Source organism: Mesoplodon bidens, assembly GCF_964165515.1.
Source record: "Mesoplodon bidens genome assembly, contig: HAP1_SCAFFOLD_42, whole genome shotgun sequence".
Taxonomy (NCBI): Eukaryota; Metazoa; Chordata; class Mammalia; order Artiodactyla; family Ziphiidae; genus Mesoplodon; species Mesoplodon bidens.
Window position 1 is genome coordinate 1,475,024 of NW_027671544.1, and position 13,057 is coordinate 1,488,080.

The 13,057-nt window shown below is 40.5% G+C and overlaps 1 long non-coding RNA gene across 1 annotated transcript in view; it reads left to right on the forward strand.

The window, feature by feature from the left end:
• The first annotated feature begins 1,071 nt into the window (after positions 1–1,071).
• Positions 1,072–13,057, forward strand: part of LOC308611258 — a 638,467-nt gene continuing 626,481 nt past the window's right edge. Inside the window, exon 1 of the long non-coding RNA XR_014014812.1 lies at positions 1,072–1,120. This is a non-coding gene — a long non-coding RNA (uncharacterized lncRNA). The remainder of the gene's footprint in view (positions 1,121–13,057) is intronic.

A 13,057-nucleotide genomic window follows, 5' to 3' on the forward strand; every position in this document is an offset into this window, starting at 1 on the left:
CCAAAATTTTGGACTTGCGTTCAGCTCACAAAAAACGATTTGAAAAATGGAGCTCAGGGGCACAGTAATTCACAAACTAGCAGAGTAATAAAGGACAACTGTCGTCCAAAAATCTGTTGAGGGAAGGCATCGAGGCGCACTTGAAAGCAAGGAAGAAGAACAGGAAACAGATTTCAAGATGTACGTAGGAATCGCCTGTAAAGCACAGGAAGAGGGGTACAACTTCGACAATGATGCCCATGGCCAAAAAGCGCAAATGCATTTTCTCCTGAATATATTCAAGAGAAAATGCATACGCCCTTTTTAGCCAAGCAGTAAGGCAGGCAATGAAAATCTGCACTACAAAGAAGTATCTCTTCCAACAGGTCGAAAGGGACATCCACAAAATGTGTAAAAACCAGAAAGGCAAGACAGGCCCTGGAGAACAGGGAGCCTTGTTATGCTGATGGGCGGGATATAAATTGCCAACTGCCTCACCGGAGGAGTGACTTGTGTTCCCTAAAACAAGTAAACAACAGAGCTACAGAGCCAACGGCACTTCCAGTCTAGGTAATATACCTTGGGAAAACTGAAAATCAATAAGACAGAGGCACCCCCAAATTTAGGGCTGCACTGCTTACAAGAACCTCAACTTGGGTACACCTTAAATATCCCAGGAAATATAAAAATGGTTCAAAAAATTGTGGTATTTACGTATGATGGACTATCCTTCAGCCATGAAAGCAATGTCATAAGACCAGTAGCAGCAAAGTGAGTGGATTCAGGTACGATGATTCTAAGTGAAATAAGTCACACAGAAAAAGAAACTTATCATAAGATATCACTTATGAAGATCCTGTTAACATGGCTACACATGAACTGAGTTAGGAAGGAGAACAGAGTCTCACATTTAGAAAATACTCTTATGCCTGCTTAAGGGGGAAGGAGAGGTGGGGTGATGCATAAAAGCAGAGTTTCATAGAAACACAGGTACCGATCCAAAAACCAACTATGGAATAGACAAGACCTACACCTTCCTCAGGGAAATGGACTCAAAACCCCATATTTCGCGCACAGGAATATATCTGACTAGTAAGAATCTTAAAACCTATATATTGATATGTCTCCGTAAGGGAATCAAGTGTGTCTACACTGGCATAAACATGGCAGCGAGAATCAGCTCAAACCCACTATAAAAAGGAATTTCAAAATCAAAACAAAAAAACAGGGAAATTCTTTACAATTCCTTCAGAGTCTCTGACGAAAGCTGGAATGACCCTATCTACAATGACAGCTGGATATGGCATAAGGCTGGTCACTTGGGACTGAGAGGATTGGTGAGATTGGGTGAACAAATGCAGACCCTTTAAAGCAATAATGCATGGCACCCATTCCATGGTTCCCAACTCACCAGGTTGAAGGGAATATTACAACAGCTATAACATGTACGGGAAACCTAGAGAATGGACACACTGTGAATACGAAAGGTTTCTAAAACTCAACGAATAGTCCCTCTCCTGGGGCTCCGATTTGACTTTTCAACTGCTTTACTATCAATCTCCGAAATTGGAGACACAGCCCCTTTAACATCCTGGTGCCCATATTTTGCCAATTTGGCAGAGCATGGAAGGGAAGAGGGAGAACCAATGAGAGTGTAGCTGTTAGGCATTTGGACGGGCACAGGTAACTCTAATTTTCCGGCAGGAAGAAGAATTAACCAAAGTCTCAGCAACCCATCGGGAATCAGTATAGGTCCTGAAACAAAATTTTGGACTTGCGTTCAGCTCACAAAACATGAGTTGAAAAATGGATCTCAGTGGCACAGCAATTCACAATCTAGCAGAGTAATAAAGGACAACTATCATCCAAAAATCTGTTGGGGGAAGGCAACGAGGTGGACTTGAAAGCGAGGCAGAATAGCAGGAAACAGATTTCAAAATTTACATAGGAATCCCCTGTAAAGTACAGGAAGACGGGCACAACTTCGACAATGATGCACTTGGCCAAAAAGGGCGTATGCGTTTTCTCCTGAATATATTCAAGCATGCTTTTTGGCCAAGCATGCAATAGGGCAATGCAAATCTGCACTACAAACAAGTATCACTTCCCACCGGTCAAAAGGGACATCCACAAAATGTGTAAAAACCAGAAAAGCAAGACAGGCCCTGGAGAACTGGGATCCTTGTTATGCTGATGGGCGGGATGTAAATTGCCAACTACCTCACAGGTGGAGTGCAGTGTGTTCCGTAAAACAAGTAAACACCAGAGCTACAGAGCCAAGGGCACTTCCAGTCTAGGGAATATACCTTGGGAAAACGGAAAATCAATAAGACAAAGCCACCCCCAAATTTAGGGCTGCACTGCTTACAAGAACCTCAACTTGGCTTAACCTTAAATACCCAGGAAATATAAAAATGGTTTAAGTAATTGTGGTACTTACATACAATGGAATATCCCTCAGCCTTGAAATCAATGTCATTAGATCAGTAGCAGCAAAATGAGTGGGTTCAGGTACGATGATTCTTAGTGAAATATGTCACACAGAAAAGAAACTTATCATAAGATATCACTTATGAAGCTCCTGTAAACATGGCTACAAATGAACTGAGTTAGGAAAGAGAACACAGTCTCACATTTTGAAAACACTCTTATGCCTGCTTAAGGGGGAAGGAGAGGTGGGTTGATGCATAATACCAGAGTTTGATATAAGCACAGGTACTGTTCCAAAAACCAACTACGGAATAGACAACACCTACTCCTTCCTCAGTGAAAGGGACTCAAAACCAATATTTCCCGCAGAGGAATATATCTGACTAGTAAGGATCTTAAAACCTATGTACTGATATGTCTGTGTATGCGAATTAAGTGTGTCTAGACTGGCATAAACATGGCAGCGAGAATCAGCTCAAACCCACTATAAAAAGGAATTTCAAAAACAAAACAAAAAAACAGAGAAATTCTTTAAAATTCCTTCAGGGTCTCTGATGATACTTGTAATGACCCTATCTACAATGACAGCTGGATGTGGCATAAGGCTGGTCACTAGGGACTGAGAGGATTGGTGAGATTGGGTGAGCAAATGCAGACCCTTTAAAGCAATAATGCATGGCACCCATTCCATGGGTCCCAACTCTCCAGGTTGAAGGGAATATTACTACAGCTATAACATGTGCGGGATACCTAGAGAATGGACACACTGTGAATACGACAGGTTTCTAAAACTCAATGAATTGTCCCTCACGTGGTGCCCCCGTTTGACTTTCCAACTGCTTTACTATCAATCACCCAACTTGGAGAGACAGCCCCTTTAACCTCCTGGTTCTCACAGGTCGACAATTTGGCAGAGGATGGTAGGGAAGAGGGAGAACCAGTGAGAGAGTAGCTTTTAGGCATTTCAACAGGCATATGTCATTCTAATTTCCAGGCAGAAAGAAGAATTAACCAAAGTCTCAGCCACCCACCGGGAACCAGTATAGGTCCTGAACCAAAATTTTGGACTTGCGTTCAGCTCACATAAAACGAGTTGAAAAATGGAGCTCAGGGGCACAGCAATTCACAAACTGTGAATGTAAAAAAGGACAACTATCATCCAAAAATCTGTTGAGTGAAGGCAACGAGGTGTACTTGAAACAGAGGCAGAATAGCAGGAAACAGATTTCATGAGGTACGTTGGATTTGCATTTAAAGCACAGGACGAGGGGCACAACTTCGAAAATGATGTACTTGGGCAAGAAGGGCGTATGCGTTTTCTCCTGAATATATTCAGGAGAAAACGCATACGCCGTTTTTGGCCAAGCAAGCAAGCAGGCAATGCAAATCTGCACTTCAAAGAAGTATCACTTCCCACAGTTCAAAAGGGACCTCCACAAAATGTGAAAAAAACAGAAAGGCAAGAGAGGCCCTGGAGAACAGGGAGCATTGTTATGCTGATGGCTGGAATATAAATTGCCAATGGCCTCTCTGGAGGAGTGCATTGTGTTCCCTAAAACAAGTAAACAACAGAGCTACAGATTCAAGGGCGATTCCAGTCTAGGGAATGTACCTTGGGAAAACTGAAAATCAATAAGTCACAACCACCCCAAAATATAGGGCTGCACTGCTTGCAAGAACCTCAACTTGGGTACACCTTAAATATCCCAGGAAATATAAAAATGGTTCAATAAATTGTGGTACTTAAGTACGATGGAATATCACTCAGCCATGAAATCAATGTCATAAGACCAGTAGCAGCAAAATGAGTGGATTCAGGTACAATGATTCTAAGTGAAATAATTCACACAGAAAAAGAAACTTATCATAAGATATCACTTAGGGAGATCCTGTAAACGTGGCTACACTTGAACTGAATTAGGAAAGAGAACAGACTCTCACATTCAGAACACACTCTTATGCCTGCTTAAGGGGGATGGAGAGGTGGGGTGATGCATAAAATCAGAGTTTGATATAAGCACATGTACCGCTTCAAAAGCCAACTATGGAATAGACAAGACCTACACATTCTTCAGTGAAAGGGACTCAAAACCCCATATTTCCCGCACAGTAATATATCTGACTAGTAAGATTCTTAAAACCTATGTATTGATATGTCTGCGTAAGTGAATCAAGTGTGTCTAGAGTGGCATACACCTGGCAGCGAGAATCAGCTCAAACCCCCTATAAAAAGGAATTTCAAAAACAAAAGAAAAAAACAGGGAAATTCTTTCCAATTCCTTCAGGCTCTCTGATGAAACCTGGAATGACCCTATCTACAATGACAGCTGGATGTGGCATAAGTCTGGACACTTGGGACTAGGAGGATTGTTGAGATTGGGTGAGCATATGCAGACCCTTTAAAGCAATAATTCATGGTACCCATTCCATGGGTCCCAACTCTCCAGCTTTAAGGGAATATTACTACAGCTATAACATGTACGGGAAACCTAGAGAAAGGACACACTGTGAATACGAAAGGTTTCTAAAACTCAACGAATAGTCCCTCTCCTGGAGCTCTTGTTTGACTTTCCAACTGCTTTACTATCAATCACCAAACTTGGAGAGACAGCCTCTTTAACCTCCTGTTCGCACAGGTTGCCAATTTGGCAGAGGTTGAAAGGGTAGAGGGAGAACCAATGAGTGAGTAGCTGTTAGGCATTTGGACAGGCACATGTCACTCTAATTTCCTGGCAGGAAGAAGAATTAACCAAAGTCTCAGCCACCCACTGAGAACCAGTATCGGATCTGAACCAAAATTTTGGACTTGCGTACAGCTCACAAAAAACGAGTTGAAAAATGGAGCTCAGGGGCACAGCAATACACAGTCACAGTAATAAAGGACAACTATCGTCCAAAAATCTATTGAGGGAAGGCAACGATGCATACCTGAAAGCGAGGCAGAATAGCAGGAAACATATTTCAAGAGGTACATTGGAATCACCTTTAAAGCACAGGAAGAGGGGCACAACTTCGACAATGATGCACTTGGCCAAAAAGGGCGTATGCATTTTCTCCTGAATATATTCAGGAGAAAACGAATACGCCCATTTTGGCCAAGCAAGCAAGCAGGAAATGGAAATCTGCACTACAAAGGAGTATCACTTCACACCAGTCAAAAGGGACATCCACAAAATATGTAAAAAGCAGAATGGCAAGACAGGCCCTGGAGAACAGGGAGCTTTGTTATGCTGATGGGCGGGATGTAAATTGCCAACTGCCTCTCTGGAGGAGCGCACTGTGTTCCCTAAAACAAGTAAACAACAGAGCTACAGAGCCAAGGGCACTTCCAGTCTAGGGAAAATACCATGGGAATACTGAAAATCAATAAGTCACAACCACCGCAAAATTTCGGTCTGCACTGCTTACAAGAACCTCAACTTGGGTACATCTTAAATATCCCAGGAAAGACAAAAATGCTTCAAGAAATTGTGGTACTTACGTATGATGGAATATCCCTCATCCATGAAATCAGTGTCATAAGGGCAGTAGCAGCAAAATGAGTGGATTCAGGTACGATGATTCTAAATGAAATATGTCAAACAGAAAAAGAAACTTATCATAAGATATCACTTATGAAGATCCTGTAAACATGGCTACACATGAACTGAGTTAGGAAAGAGAACAGATTCGCACATTTAGGAAACACTCTTTTGCCTGCTTAAGGGGGAAGGAGAGGTAGGGTGATGCATAAAACCACAGTTTGATATAAGCACAGGTACCGTTCAAAAAACCATCTATGGAGCAGAGAAGACCTACACCTTCCTCAGTGAAAGGGACTCAAAACACCATATTTCCCGCAGAGGAATATATCTGACTAGTAAGAATTTTAAAACCTATGTCTTGATATGTCTCCGTAAGGGAATCACGTGTGTCTAGACTGGCATAAACATGGAAGTGAGAATCAGCTCAAACCCACTATAAAAAGGAATTTCAAAACAAAACAAAAAAACCGGGAAATTCTTTACAATTCCTTCAGCGTTTCTGATGAAACCTGGAATGACCCTATCTACAACCAAAGCTGGATGTCGCATAAGGCTGTACACTTTGGACTGAGAGGATTGGTGAGATTGGGTGGGCAAATGCAGACCCTTAAAGCAATAATGCGTGGCACCCATTCCATGGGTCGCAACTCTCCAGGTTGAAGGGAATATTACTACAGGTATAACATGTACGGGAAACCTAGAGCACGGACACACTCTGAATACGAAAGGTTTGTAAAACTCAAGTATCAGTCCCTCTCCTGGTGCTCCGTTTTGACTTTCCAACTGCTTTACTATTATTCTGCCAACTTGGAGAGACAGGCCCTTTAAACTAATGGTTCTCACAGGTTGCCAGTTTGGCAGACTATGAAAGGGAAGAGGGAGAACCAATGAGATAGTAGGTGTTAGGCATTTGGACGGGAACATGACACTCTAATTGCCTGGAGGAAGAAGAATTAACCAAAGTCTCAGCCACCTGCCGGGAACCAGTATAGGTCCCGAACCAAAATTTTAGACTTGTGTTCACCTCAGAAAAACGAGTTGAAAAATGGAGCTCAGGGGCACTGCAATTCACAAACTGGCAGAGTAATAAAGGACAACTATCATCCAAAAATTTGTTGAGGGAAGGCATCGAGGCTGACTTGAAAGAGAGGCAGAATAGCAGGAAACAGATTTCAAGAGGTACGTTGGAATCACCTTTAAAGCACATGAAGAGCGGCACAACGTCGACAATGATGCACTTGGCCAAAAAGTGTGTATGCACTTTCTCCTGAATATATTCAGGAGAAAACGCATACGCCCTTTTTGGCCAAGCAAGCAAGCGGGCAATGCAAATCTGCACTACACAGAAGTATCAATTCCAACCGATCAATAGGGACATCTGCAAAATGTGTAAAAACCAGAAAGGCAAGACAGGCCCTGGAGAACAGGGAGCATTGTTATGCTGATTGGCGGGATGTAAATTGCCAACTGCTTCTCGGGATGAGTGCATTGTGTTCCCTACAACAAGTAAACTACAGAGCTACAGAGCCAAGGGCACTTCCAATCTACGGAATATACCTTGGGAAAACTGAAAACCAATAAGATAGTGCTACCCCAAAATTTAGGGCTGCACTCCTTACAAGAACCTCAACTTGGGTACACCTTAAATATCCCAGGAAAGACAAAAATGGTCCAAGAAATTGTGGTACTTACGTATGATGGAATATCCCTCAGCCAGGAAATCAATGTCATAAGACCAGTAGCAGTGAAATGAGTGGATTCAGGTACGATGATTCTAAGTGAAATAAATTACACAGAAAAATGAACTTATCATAAGATATCACTTATGAAGTTCCTGTAACGATGGCTACACATGAACTGAGTTAGGCAAGATAACAGAGTAACGAATCTTATCATAAGATATCACTCATAGTGGGAATGTACACATGGCTACGAATGAACTGAATTACAAACACAACAGAGTCACTCATTTAGGAAACAATATTCTGCCTTCTTAAGGGGAAAGGTGAGGTGGGGTGATGCATCAAACCACAGTTTTAAATTAGCAGAGATACCGTTACATAAACCAAGTGTGTAATAGACATCACCTACTGCCGACACAATGAACTGGACTCAACACCCCCGATTCATTGCAGAGGAATATATCTGACTCCAAGAATTTTAAAACATATGTATCCTCATGTCTCCATAAAGGAATCATGTGTGTGTATAACAGCAGGAACACAGCACTGAAATTCACCTAACCCCCTTATAAAAATAAATTTCAAAAGCAAAATGCAAAAACAGCAAAACAGAGAGAAAGTCTTAAGAATTACGTCCAGGGCCTGTGATGCAACATGGATTGTCCACCTTTACACCCACAGCCTGATGAGATATAAGACTGGACACTTGGGGCTGACAAGATTGCTGAGGTTGTGTGAGCAAAAGAACACCACTTAGAGCAATACTGTGTGCTACCCATTCTAGTGGTCCCAACTCTCCAGGTTTAAGGGAATCTTCCTACAGTTAAAGCATGCATGGGAAACCCATTGGATGGTACACTGTGTAATTGGGAAAGTTTTCTAAAAGGTACCTCATTTTTCCTTTCGTCGTTCTCGGCTTCGCCATTCCATCTGCATTACTAAAAATCTCCCGACTTGGAGTATCAGCGCCTTTACCCTCCTGTTATGCACAGTTTGAAAATTGTGCAGAGGATGAACAGGAAGAGGGGAAACAAATGAGAGATTAGCTGTAGGTGTTTGGATGGGCACATGTCACTCTAGTTTCCCATCAGGAAGAAGAATTAACCAAAGGCTCAGCCTGAAGCCCCGGAACCAGACTAGGGCCTACAGCCATCCTACGGTATTGCAGCCAGCTCACAAATAGGCGAGTTGAAAAATGGAAATCAGGGGCACAGCAATTCACAAACTTGCAGAGTTATAAAGGACAACTATCATCCAGAAATATATTGAGCTATGGCAGTGAAGAGGATTTGAATGCAAGACAGAACTGAAGGAAACAGATTTCAAGAGGTAGATTGGAGTCATCTTTAAAGCACATGAAAAGCGACAGAACTTCAACAATGTTGCCCTTGGCCGAAAAGGGAGTATGTGTATTTTCTTGAATATATTCGTGAAAAAATTCATACGCCCTTTTTGGCCAAGCAAGCCATCAGGCATTGCAAATCCACACAACATAGAAGTGTCCCTTACCTCCAGTCAAAAGGGCCATCTGCAAATAGTGTAAAAACCACAAATGCAGGACAGGCCATGGAGAAAAAGGAGCCTGATTACGCCGATGGACAGGATGTAAATTGCCAACAGCCTCTCTGGAGAACTGTATATTGTTTTCTAAAACAGAGCTACAGAGCATAGCACACTTCCACTCATGGGCGTGTATTTTTGGAAAACTAAAAATCCACAACACACAGCCAGCCCAAAATTTAGGTCTGCTCTGTTTACAAGAACCTCGACTTCAGTACACTTTAAGTATCCCAGGAAATGAAAAAAAAAATGGATATAGATGTTGTGGTACTTATATACAATGGAATGTCACTCAGACATAAAATCAATGTCATAAGGCCAATAGCAGCATAATGAGTGCCTTTAGGTACGATGATGCTAAGTGAAATGAACCACAAAGAAAAAAGAAACTTTTTGTAATATATCACTTATAGAGGGAATGTAAACATGGCTACCCATGAACTGAATTTCAAAAGTGAACAGAGTTACACATTTAGAAAACACACTTATTCTTCCTTAAGGGAAAAGGTGACGTGGGGTTATGTGTAAAAGCAGAGTTTGAAATTAGCACAGATACCATTCCATATACCAAATATGTAATAGACCAGATGTACTCCTTTCTCAAAGAACTGAACACAAAACACCCTATTCACTGAAGAGGAGTATATCTGACTGGTAATAATCTTGAAACCTATGTATGTATATGGCTCCATAATGGAATCAAGTGTATGTAGATTGGCATAAACACAGATCAATGGAACAGGACAGAAAGCCCAGAGATAAACCTACATACCTATTGCTATCTCATCTATGACAAAGGAGCTATGGATATACAATGGAGAAAAGACAGTCTCTTCAGTAATTGGTGCTGGGAAAACTGGACCCCTACACATAAAATAATGAAATTAAAGCACTCCATAACACCATACACAAAAATAAACTCTAAATGGATTAGAGATCTAAATATAAGACCAGACACTATAAAACACTTAGAGGAAACCATAGGCAGAACACTCTATGACATAAATCACAGCAAGATCCTTTTTGACCCACCTCCTAGAGATATGGAAATTAAAATTGAAATCAACAAATGGGACCTAATGAAACTTAAAAGCTTTTACACAGTACAGGAAAACATAAACAAGATGCAAAAACAACCCTCAGAATGGGAGAAAATATTTTCAAATGAAGCAATTGACAAAGGATTAATATCCAAACTTTACAAGCACCGCATGTAGCTCAATATCACAAAAACAAACAACCCAATCCAAAAACGGGCAGAAGACCTAAATAGACATTTCTCCAAGGAAGATATACAGATTACCAAGAAACACATGAAAGGATGCTGAACATCACTAATCATTAGAGAAATGCAAATCAAAACTACCGTGAGGTATCACCTCACAGCAGTCAGAGTAGCAATCATCAAAATAATCTACAAAACAATAAATGCTGGAGAGGCCTTTATTGGAGAAAAGGGAACACACTTGCACTGTGGGTGGGAATGTAAATTGATATGGGCACTAGGGAGAACAGTACGGAGGTTCCTTTAAATAACTAACAATAGAAGTACCATAGGACACAACAATCCAACTACTGGGCATTTGCCTTGCAAAAACCATAATTTTAAAAGAGTTATGTACAAAAATGTTCATTGCAGCTCTATTTAAAATAGCCAGGACATGGAAGCAACCTAAGTGTCCATCGACAGATGAATGGATAAAGAAGATCTGGCACATATATACAATGGGATATTACTCAGCCATATAAAGAAGCAAAACTGAGTTATTTGTAGTGAGGTGGATGGACTTAGAATCTGTCCTACACAGTGAAGTAAGTCAGAAAGGGAAAAACAAATACTGTATGTTAACAGAGATATACGGAACCTAATGAAGAAAAAAAAAAAAAAGATTTTGAGGAACCTAGTGGCAGGACAGGATTAAGGACACAGACATAGAGAAAGGACTTGAGGACACCGGAAGGGGGATGGGTAAGCTGGGCCAAAGTGAGAGAGTGGCATGGACATAAATGCATTACCAAATGTAAAACCGATAGCTACTGGGAAGCAGCCACATAGAACAGGGAGATCAGCTCGGTGCTCTGTGACCACCTAAAGGTGTGGGATATGGGGTGTGGGAGGGAGATGCAATAGGGAGGGGATCTGGTGATATTTGTATATGTATAGCTGATTCACTTTTTTATACAGCAGAAACAAACACTCCATTGAAAAGCAATTATACTCCAATAAACGTGTAAAAGGAAAAAAAAAAAAGAAAGCACAGGGATAAACCTACACACCTATGGTCAACTAATCTATGACAAAGGAGCCAAGACTATACAATGGAGATAAGACAGTCTCTTCAATCATTGGTGCTGGGAAATATGGACAGCTACATGTAAAAGATTGAAATTAGAACACTCCCCAACACCATACATAAAAATATATGAAAAATGGATTAGAGACCTTAATGTAAGACCGGAGAGTATAAAACTCTCAGAGGGAAACTTACGAAGGATACTCTGACGTAAATCACAGCAAGATCTTTTTTGATCCACCTCCTATAGTAATGAAATAAAAAAGAAAACTAAACAGATGGGACATAATGAAAAGTAAAAGCTTTTACAAAGCAAAGGAAACTACAAACAAGATGAAAAGACAATACTCAGAATGGCAGAAATTATTTCCAAACGAATCAATGGACAAATGATTAAACTCCAATATATATAAACAGCTCATGCAGCTCAATATTAATAAAACAAACAGCCCAATACAAAAATGGAAGAAGATCTAAATAGACATTTCTTCCAAGAAGACATAGAGATCGCCAGTACGCACATAAAAATCTGCTCATCATCACTAATTATTAGAGAAATGGAAATCAAAACTACAATGAGGTATTACGTCACACCTGTTAGAATGGGCATCATCAGAAAATCTACAAACAACAAATGCTGGAGCGGGTGTGGAGAGAAGGAACTTTCTTCCACTATTGTTGGGAATGTAAATTGATACAGTCTCTATGGGGAACAGTATGGAGGTTCCTTAAAAAACTAAAAATAGAATTACCATATAATCCAGCATTCCCACTACTGGGCATATACCCAGAGAAAACCATAAATCAAAAAGACACATTCACCACAATGTTCATTGCAGCACTATTTACACTAGCCAGGTAATGAAAGCAACCTAAGTGCCCACAGACAGACGAATGGATAAAGATGTGGTACATATATACAATGGAATATTACTCAGCCATACAAATGAATGAAATTGGGTCATTTGTAGAGACCTTGATGGATCTAGAGACTGTCATACAGAGTGAAGTAATTTAGAAAGAGAAAAACCAATATTGTATATTAATACATATATGTGGAACCTAGAAAAATGGTACAGATGAACCGGTTTGCAGGACAGAGATAGAGACACAGATGTAGAGAACAAACATATGGACACAAAGGGGGGAACGCCATGTGAGGTTGGTGGTGGGATGAATTGGGAGACTGGGATTAACATGTGCACACTTATATGTATAAAACAGATATCCAATAAGAACCTGCTGTATAAAATAAATAAATAAATTTGAAAAAATTAAAAATAAATAAATAACATTTAATAAAATAAAACAGAAAAAAGTTTTTCCCTTCACATAGACGTCTTTATATTAATGCATTATTTCCATGTTTATATCTCCAAATTAAAAAAAAAAAAAGAGGAATAAATAAAATCTACCTTGAACCGAAAAGAATAAAAGAAAAAAAAAAAAACAGAACCTACCATTTATACAGAGGAAAATCGTATCAGGGCACTTGCTCCAGTGGTAAAAAATTCTTAAGTTGGTCAGAGGTGGGAAATCGTCTCCCATGCAGTCAGCAGCGCTCCCCCTCTCAAGGAGCATCCTCATT